This window comes from Erpetoichthys calabaricus, chromosome 18 (assembly GCF_900747795.2).
Source record: "Erpetoichthys calabaricus chromosome 18, fErpCal1.3, whole genome shotgun sequence".
In the NCBI taxonomy this organism is placed as follows: Eukaryota; Metazoa; Chordata; class Cladistia; order Polypteriformes; family Polypteridae; genus Erpetoichthys; species Erpetoichthys calabaricus.
In genome coordinates, this window is record NC_041411.2 from 49,890,283 (window position 1) to 49,900,061 (window position 9,779).

Here is a 9,779-nt window from a genome sequence, read left to right on the forward strand (position 1 = left end):
AGGTGGTTTCTTACTGCCTTCTCCCAAGTATGTTCCTCACAGTTCTGCTTCTCCTCAATATCTCTGTGTTGCCCCTAGGTCACCTGAATCAGTAAAACAACCTCAAGTTCCATATGTTCAGCACAATGATAAAACGCAGCTCCCTATAAAGTCGTCACTCTGCTCAGACAAGCTTATTGCTTACGTCACTGAAGTCTGTGAAGTCTGCGAACTGTCTGGAGGTGAGCGCCAGTCAAACAGAGATGCTTCTGCTGAGCTAAATGTACAGCATATTTAAAATGAGATCAAAATGCATGCAGCTCTGCTAAAACCTGATAAAGGCATGGCAGAGCTTTAGTAAGAATGTAACAGAAGTTAAATAATGTTCTCAAAGCAATAAATGCCTGTCACATTGCTGATAAAATCAACTCAAGAGCTCCTGCCTCACAGCTCCAGGATTCCAGTCCCATACTGGACGTTAACTGCTTGATTATGGCATGATCCCCAAAGTTTAAATTGGTTTGCCCTTTGTGTGCTCTGTGTATATTATTTCACTTCTGTTACATTCTTGTTAAAGCTCTTCCCTGCCATTATTGGGTTTTCATATCCTAAAGGCTTGTGTGTTAGGTTAGCTGGTACTACATGAGACTGTGTCTGGGGTTGGTTCCTGCCTTGAATATACTGCTGCCAGGATAGGCTCTAACTCCCTAAACACTAAACTGGAAAAAAATGGATTTGGGAATGGGAATATACTGTTTGTATACCAACTTTATCCTGTACTTACACAGATAAATAGATACATGTACATAAGTAGTTTATATATCCACTTTTAGTGGTATGCAAGCGCAAAACCTGAAGGTAAACACATGTACAAATATTCACTTCACAATTCAAAACACACACATATATAGGATGTACGGCCAACTATATAGATAGATAGATAGATAGATAGATAGATAGATAGATAGATAGATAGATAGATAGATAGATAGATAGATAGATAGATAGATAGATAGATAGATAGAGAGTGTGGCGGGCAGCTGGGAGCTGTGCCCAGCCGGGTCGCCTAGAAAGATTGGGAGAGGGACTACGCCTCCCTCCGACCATGGGAGGGCCTTTGTATGGGGGCCACGGGAACTGAGCTTGGAAGCTCAACCCTATAGGGGCCGTGGTCACCGCCAGGGGGCACCCGAAAAACTGTGATGCCCTGGATGTCAGCACGAGGTATTACCAGGAACACCCGGAGTGCTTGCAAGTGCTCATGTGACACTTCTGCCACACCAGGAAGTTCCGCAGGAAGCTCATCGGGAGGCACCTGGAACACATCCAGGTGGGAATAAAAGGAGCCGCCTCCCTCCAGTCATTAGCTAGAGTCGGGTGGAAGAGTACGAAGCTCGGAAGAGAGGAGTGGAGGCGGTGAAGGTTGGATATTGGAGAAGCCTGGACTTGAGGATGTGTGGTGCAGGGGCACTGTGTTGTGTGCGGGACTTGGATAATTGTAAATAGTATTGTAAATAAACGTGGGGTGAGTTTCAACTATTGGTGTCTGCCTGTCTGTGCCAGGGCTGGTCTTTCCACAATAGATAATGTGATGGATGGCCGGTAGCTCATCCCGGCCAACACACCCAGGATGCTAGTGGGCGTCTTCCCTGCAACCTAGAGGTGCCCTGGATTTCCGCAGGGAATCATGGGAGATGGAGTTTGGCTTCACAACCCTGCTGGATGCCGTGGGTGCCACTGTGTGACACTGCAGGGAGAGAAGGGGATTTGTGTTTCCCGTATAGCCCGGAAGTACTCCCAAGTCACGGGGACGGAAGAACAGAAGTACTTCTGGGCTGAAGAAAAATACAAGTCTCCACTCTTCTTACGTGGCTATGACTTTGATAATTTATGCCATTGTGCACTGTTTTGTTAACAGACTGAAAGTAAATGGGGAGGGTAGTGTTGTAACCCCAAAAATTTGGTAAGTTGTTAAACCCTTCACTTCCTCGGACAAGGAATACAATACACACACACACACACACGCTTGGTGCATGCTGCAAGAAATACACATACACATATCATACATATTTTCAGTTATATGCATATGCTTAATGTACACAGATTTATATTTAAGCGTTCATTTAAACACTGCCACACACATGCACATAGGGGGCAGTTTAAGGCCTCTGGTGACAGCAATTCCCTGCTGCCCAAGGGGTTGCCGCTGTGTGATAATGCCTTCTCTTTCTCTTCCTCTGCAGACCAGGAGATTGATGGCTTTTCCATCACTGATGTTCATCAACCTGAACCTTCCTCTTCCTGGTGGAAACAGTCTTAACCAGAAGAACCACGATCATTGGAAGTCATATCCAGACACCCGTCTGAAAAGACGCAGCAATGTTTTAACCAGAGTTTAATTTCTCATTTTTCCCCCCAAAACTTCTCACTGTCTTCACTTTGTTATTACATTGCACACAAAATATATCTAACCAAATTTTGACACATTTACCTCCCCCCCCAACTTCAAAATGTGTGAACACATATGTCTGTATACTAACAGTTTCAGAGACCTTCAGTAAACAAGATTCTAAATTTGGACCAAATTACTGGTTAACACAATGTAAGGAAAGTATAATTTTAGGAACTCAGTCCTAGTGGAATTATTATGCATAAACTCTGGTTAAAGCCTGTCTGGGGTGTCCTGTTTGCGGTAAAACTTGGCTGTCGGGTTCCCGTCACTAATTAGAACACACATTTCAGAGACGTCTACAGGTGAGCATAGACCTGCCCAGCATCTCACTGAGGTTCATAAAGGAGGGGTGGGCTCTGAGGGGGGTTGTTCTGGGGCTGCCATCACTAACCCAGTCCATACATGGGAAGAGCACATTCCCGTCCTACAGAGGCTATAGGAAGCACTGCAAGGACACATTCCTGTGTGGGGGGAGGTGCAGGAGGCCTGACGTTAGCCAGCCTGCTGGTGTCTTATCACCTCTACCCAACCTGAGGCTGCATAAACAGCAGATTCCAGTGCACTCATTCTTTTCTGCTCCCGCCCGCATGCTCGCTCTGCATTTTCTGTACTGAACCCCTCCTGCCAGTCACTCGCAAACTTCATTTTTCTCCTCATGCACTCTGAACTTCTTAGAAAGACTTGGTAGTGCCGATGCTTACATCTCCACCTTTCTGCATTTCTTTCGCGTTCGTTCTTCCCGACTATATTCCACCCGATTTTTCTGGTCTGTCATCTCATATCTTTATCAGCTACTCTGCTCTGCTGTTTCAGTCTTCTAAGTCTGCTTCTTCACGATTTACTGGGGTTTGAATGATCTTATGCCTTTGAAATGATTTCCAACTTGCTTTGTACTGCTCCTTGACATGTAAACAGCACTGTATAAATAACAACTGATTTACTGAGAACAAAAGGCACTATAAAATGTGTGCTGCTTTCACAATTCGGACTGAGAAAAATAGAAGAGCAGGGCATATGCAGTACTCCAGCTCCGCCACCGAGGACCACTTGCAGCAGATAAAGAAATGTTAAAAATAAACGGCTGGTGTGTGCCACTCTGATTTGCTTGGATGTGCTGGAGTGAGCGAGTTTTTTCTTCTGGAATTAGATGCCATGGCAACAACATGGCAACAGAGGATTTTTTCACAAACCAGAGCCATCAGTAGTTCCTGGGTCTCTTTTAGCCCCCTCAATGACTTCTTCTGGCATTCTACAGATATCACCCTGGGCTACTTCACAGTGGACAGCTTTGCGCCCCAAAAACACCCCAGAGTCTTGGCCTCACAATCCTGTCTCACATCAAACACCCAAACTACTTCACGTGTGGCATTCTGATGCAAATTCAGTTCATTTTCATTGTTACTAATTAAAGAAATGACCTAACAGACCGACAATCAGAACTTGCCTTGCACGCTATACAAATGCAGCTCATTCACACGAGCCTTCCTCTTTCTTTTTGCGCTTCTACTTTATTTCTCTCCAGTTTCTTTCAAATCCCCCAGAGCTGTTAAGGTGTACTTTTGCAGTCTCTGTGGCTTCAGTCTGAAGACTCCTTCCGTCTATGCCAAGAACTTCTTGTTCTAACTTAAGTGCCCTACGCGAGCTCTCTGACTGAAGCTCCCACTATCACCAGTGTTTCTTAAATGTCTTGGGTCACCCTTACTCTTATGCTTTCTAAATGCATCACCATCTGTGGAATCCTACTCAGCCCACTGACAGTGTGGGAATAAAACTAACAAAAGTGCAGCCCATTTACTTTCACCTTACGGGCGCATACAGAGACTGCAAGGCTGGGTTTAATAAGCAAGAGAGGGAGAGAAGGGGAATCCACACACCGAGCTGCTCTCAAGTCAAAACGACAAGTTATTAAAGTCTAGACGCTGTTTGCTGAGGGCTGCATCGTCACAAATTGTTATCTTTGAAGCCCATCATTAGGGGATGACGGCGGGAGAAGCTCACCCTGCCATTTCAGAGCACGTGTGAACTTATTGGCACTCCTGGCCACCCTCACCGTGGCTCTCAACTTGTACCTTTACTGGAGCAGACAGGCAGAGAGGGGGGTCAAAGTGATTACCACCAATCAGAGAGGCAGATCTAACACCACACACACACACGCACACCCCTCCGTCAACTGTGTAATAATGAGAAGAGTGAACTTTGGGATGGCCTTGGTAAGGAAAGGTGTCATGTTTAAGTAACAAAAATTGATCTGCGTGCCTGTGGCACTTAGCCTGGGCCAAGGAGAAAAACTCAACTCTGTTCCTGCTGTGCTGCCTGCAGGGGGTGATGAGCTGATCACTTGGTCAGATGGGTTTCAAAACAAAATAATTACAGGTAATGATGTCCACACTTCCCACTAACACTAGGACCAGCCAGGCCAACCATAGCAGGGTGTCACATCTGGCAAATCACAGGGAAACCAGCTTAATGGCCTGCCGGGAAACCAGAATGGACTGGCAGTCCTCCACTGTGGCCCAGCATGCATGTGCAGCTGTAAATCTGACATCGCCGGCCAGGCTGTTCAGGTCAGTGGCTTAAACACATTTTCTTTCACCCCAAGGCTAAATGTCTTCCACGTCTACTTGGATCGTATTCATTACCGTCTAAGCAGACAGGACTCAAGCTCTTATCACGTCTCATCACTCTCACCAAATTAGATCACTACTGCTCTATATTTTATTGCCTGACTTTGCTTTGCTCCTACCGGACTTGAAGTGACTGCAGGGTGTGGCTTCGTGAGTTTTGGACATGACTGCTCTGGGTGCTCAACTTGTATTTCTAACAGAGAGAGAGAAAATCAACCACATTCAGAAAGCCAAAAAAGCCTCTGAAAAATTTAGCATACTTTATATGGAGTGAAGCAGTACTAAAATGTACAAGTGCTGCCATCTGTCAAAATGCATGTTTATAACAAACACAAACATCACCCTTCATATGCGGCAGTGAACTGGTGTAAAAAAATACAAAAACAACTTTCTTTCTGACAGCCATCAAGGCCTTTCCAAACCCCAGAGTACCATGTCGAAGCGACAAAATAATGACATACTCAGTGTCTGACAGGATCAGACTCCACAGAGGAATAGATTTGCAGAATACCAAGATCTGACAGGGTCTGACTGGTAAAGCCTTAGAATGTGGAGACGTCACAGGGTCAGACTTAGCTAAACAGCAGGTTTAAATTTGAGAGTTCCAGGCTCTGCTATAGAGAAGTAAACCTGCAAAATGTCAAAGTATAACAGGGTCAGACACCACATCTTTAAAGTTGCAAGATACCCTGATTGGGTAATGTAAAACGGCAACGCAATAAACCTTCAGTGTGCAATCCATTGCAAGGATCAGACAACACGCCTGTTAAATGGCAACAGATCTGAAAGATTCTGTAACAAAGCCAGTAATTATGCAGGATACTAGCATTTCACAGGGTCTGACACCACGCCATAATGCTGGAGGATACTGAAATCTGACAGGATCACACTCTACCAATAAAAATCTACATAACACTAACAGCTGATAGCATCGAACTGCAAGGGGATTGAAGTAGGACGATGATATAATATGTTATGACAGAACACAGGAAGGTTAAGCTGGGGAGCACAGAAAACTGGCAGGATCAGACTCTAGGAATACAAAGCTGATAGCATCACTTCACAAGGGGACTACGTCAAGAGAACGATGTGATATGATAGAACACAAGGAGTTAAAGCTGTAGATCAATGAATGACATCTGACATGATAAGAGTTCAAGGATGTAAAGCTGTAGAACAATGAGATCTGACACGATCAGACTCTAAGTATACTGTAAAAAGCTACTCACTATTAAGAGCTGATAGCATTAAATGAAAGGGGATTAAAGCAACAGGGTGATATGATATGATAGAACACAGGGAGGTAAGACTGTGAACACTGAAATCTGGCAGGATCAGACACAAGGAATAAAAAAGCTACACAATACTGGGCTGATAGCATCACATTGCAAGGAGATTAAAGCAAGAGGACGATATGATATGATAGACAACAGGACAACAGAACAATAATATCTGGCTGCATCAAACTCTAGAAATAAAAAGTTACACACTACTAAGTGCTAACATCACATAAATAGCAAGAGGTTAAAGCAAGAGGATAATATGATATGACAGAACACAGAGAGGTAAAGCTGCTCAGCAATGAGATCTGGCAAGATAAACATCCAGGGAGGTAAAGCTTACAAACCACTGAAATCTGACAGTATCAGACTGTAGGAAGAAAAAAAACTACATATTAAGAGTTAATAGCATCACATCACAAGAGGCTTAAAGCAAGAGGAAGATACAATATGATATAACACCTGGAGAGGGGGTAAAGCTGCTAAACAGTGAGAACTGGCAGGATCAGCATCCATGAAGGTAAAGCTGAAGAATACTGAAATCTGACAGAGTCCGATTTTGCGAAAAATGCTACACATTACTAAGCGCTAAACACAACACATCTCAAAGGGATTAAAACAAGAGGAAGATATGATACAACAGAACAGTAAAGTTGCAGAACACTATTATCTGACATTATCAGACTCTAGGAATAAAAAGCTGAACACCATTAAGTGCTGATAGCATCACCTGGCAAGAGAATTATAGCAAGAAAATGATATGAAATGATATGATATGGTACGATAATAGAAGAGGAGGTAGAGCTGCGGAACAATTAGATCTGGCAAGTTCAGACTCTAGTAATAAAAGGCTACACACTACTAAAAGCTGATAGCATTAAATGGGAATAGGTTAAAGCAAGAGGATTATATGGATACAAGAATACAATAAAATAAAAGCTATGGAACAATGAGATCTGGCAGGTTCAGAGTCCAGGAAGGTAAAACAGCAGGGAAGTGAATTCAGACAGGTTGTGAAGCATGAAGGCGGCAAGGAATGGCAATACTGTTTGTCAGGATCCAGCTTTGAGGTCACAAATATATAATGCACAGGTGCAAGCTCCACAGATGTGAACTGTCTTTGCTGTGAAATCAGGCATAGTCAATCACTGAAGAAGTGAGACCACAGATTACTGAAATTTGACAGGATGACTCTCTATGGAATTGAAGATTGGGAAATATGATAGGATCAACCTCTAAGGAGGTAAAGTTGCAAGATACTGGTATCAGAGCCGATCACATTCCAAGAAGGTGAAGCTGCTGGGCACTAAGAAAATCAGGTAGGATAAGGCTCTACAGAACTGTAAGATGTAGCATGCCTAAAATCACTTTATATCAGACTCAGAGAGACACAGTAACCTTGTCAGTTACTGAAAGCAAACAGGATCAGATGTAGCTAAAAAAAAACGAAAAAAAAAAAACAAAAAACGCAGGACCCCCTTAGGTGTTGAGGTGATGTGCTTCGCTCTCATCAGTCTTTGTGACCAGGCCGGGATGTGGCTAGATGCTGGATTCTGACTTTATGCTTTCTGAGGGCTTAAGGGCTTGCAAAGAGGCTGGTAAGATGGACTTATTCCAGTTCTATAAAATGGCTAGAGGAAATGAAACAGACATAGGAAATGGAACATTAAACGCATATTCTTCGGAATCTACTTTTTTTTATTAGAAAGTCGCCTCGTCCTTCACTGCGCGACCTTTTTTCAGAATCCAGTGCCCGGCACCCACGCGTCCCTCTTTTTTTGAAATTTCGTTTCCGGTGCCCACGCGATTCTTTTTGACAATTCAGTGCCCAGCGCCCACGCTACCCCCAGAATTAACTTCTAACTAAATGCAGCTTCAAAACAGCATCCTCGATGATAAGGAGACGTAGCGCTGGCAGGACACTTACCTCCCCAGCTGGCTTGTCTTTACTTTGCTCCACTTTAGCTGTTTCAGCGCCCTCCTGTTTCTCGCTCCTCTCCCCTTACTCGCTCCCTTGTGTCGCCTCTAAGCCCCACGGGTCCCCGCAGTCACCTGAGTGTCAGAGGAACTGAGGGCTGTGCTGATATGGACTCGTAGACCCCTCCTCCTCCACCGCCTTCTCCTCCTCCTCCTCCTCCTCGCTGCCCGCCCGTCCGTCGGTCCGCCAGTCAGCCAGCCAGCCTCCTCTCCTCTCAGTCTTCCGCGTGCGCGCGCTTGCGCGATTCCATCCGCTTGAGAACACTGACTTGACTGATGTTGGTTCGCGCGCTCAGTCACTCGATACTCAGTCTGCACGCAAGCATACGACAACAAGGGACTGAGGAGTTTTGGCCTGCCGCACTTTTCTTCGTACAGTGCCTTTCACAAGGAGCACCTGGTTGAAGCAGGTGCTCGGTACTGGAAGGAGACATACCGTCTTTTTTATACTGCTGCACGCCTTCGGAACCAACAGACCACGACTGGCCTCCGTTATTTTCTAAGAAAATGCTTTCCTAACAGCGAGCATAAATACATTTTAGGTCCAATTGGCACTTCTAAATTGTGGGTTAGTAAGTTTTTCAGCTGTCTTTTTTTTAAAGTGCCATACTGCAGTGTCGCAATAATTGTCACGTGAACGTCAGTAAATGGCAAAACGCCACACTGATTTTCCATCTTATCTCTTCAATGAGGACTTATTAGCACCTCTGAAGCTGTCGCAATAATCATCTGGTGAACATCTGGAAATAGCATAAGGCCATACACAGGGATTCATTACCACTTGTGCCAGCTTTTGAAGTGGCAGTTACACCCTTGCCCATTTTGACCTTACTTACTCAGTTGATGCGACAGGAAGAATAAGGGGCAGATGATGTGACTGTTTGCCAACTATTTTAGGGTTATTTTATCATTTTTATGTCATTATTTTTCATTGAGATTTTTAACCTAACAGTTTGTGCCAAGACCGGATCTAGGAGGGTGCTGGGGAGCGAAGCACCCTCAGAAACTTGATTTCCCACCCCCACTAAGGTTGTAGTTAAACACATCTGCACTCCAGACAGTTTTCCAGGATATCTGATTGCCTAAAGGCAATCCAAAAATAAGAGTCACAGGGTTTCCTATATAGAATACATATATCAGCATGCTCAAAACTCTAAGGGGGACAACTCTCTCCAACATTTGTTTCCACACTCCCATAGGAGTCTGTTGAAATTGTAATGGGTCATTTTCATCTTTACATACACTAAGAGGAGCCCCCTGGACAGACCAGAAACACAATGCAGTAAAATGACTGGGATCCCCCAAGAGGAAATGAGAAAGAGGGGCACTGGTCTGATTTCTTCTTTTTGGTTTTACTTTCACCAGTGTAAGTGCAGCAGAAAGTGAATAGGTTTTCTTTTTTTTTTCTTGTTATTTTATGCTTTAATGCACAATTATTTTTGTATAATTAAATCAGAAGTCAAGTTA

At 44.2% G+C, this 9,779-nt stretch overlaps 1 protein-coding gene across 1 annotated transcript in view; it reads right to left on the bottom strand.

The window, feature by feature from the left end:
• The window catches only part of gpr4 (G protein-coupled receptor 4), a 45,888-nt gene extending 37,434 nt beyond the window's left edge, over positions 1-8,454 (bottom strand). Inside the window, exon 1 of the mRNA XM_028824779.2 lies at positions 8,263-8,454. The gene's annotated coding sequence lies outside the window, so the exon portion shown is untranslated. The remainder of the gene's footprint in view (positions 1-8,262) is intronic.
• Between the last annotated feature and the right edge of the window lie 1,325 nt (positions 8,455-9,779).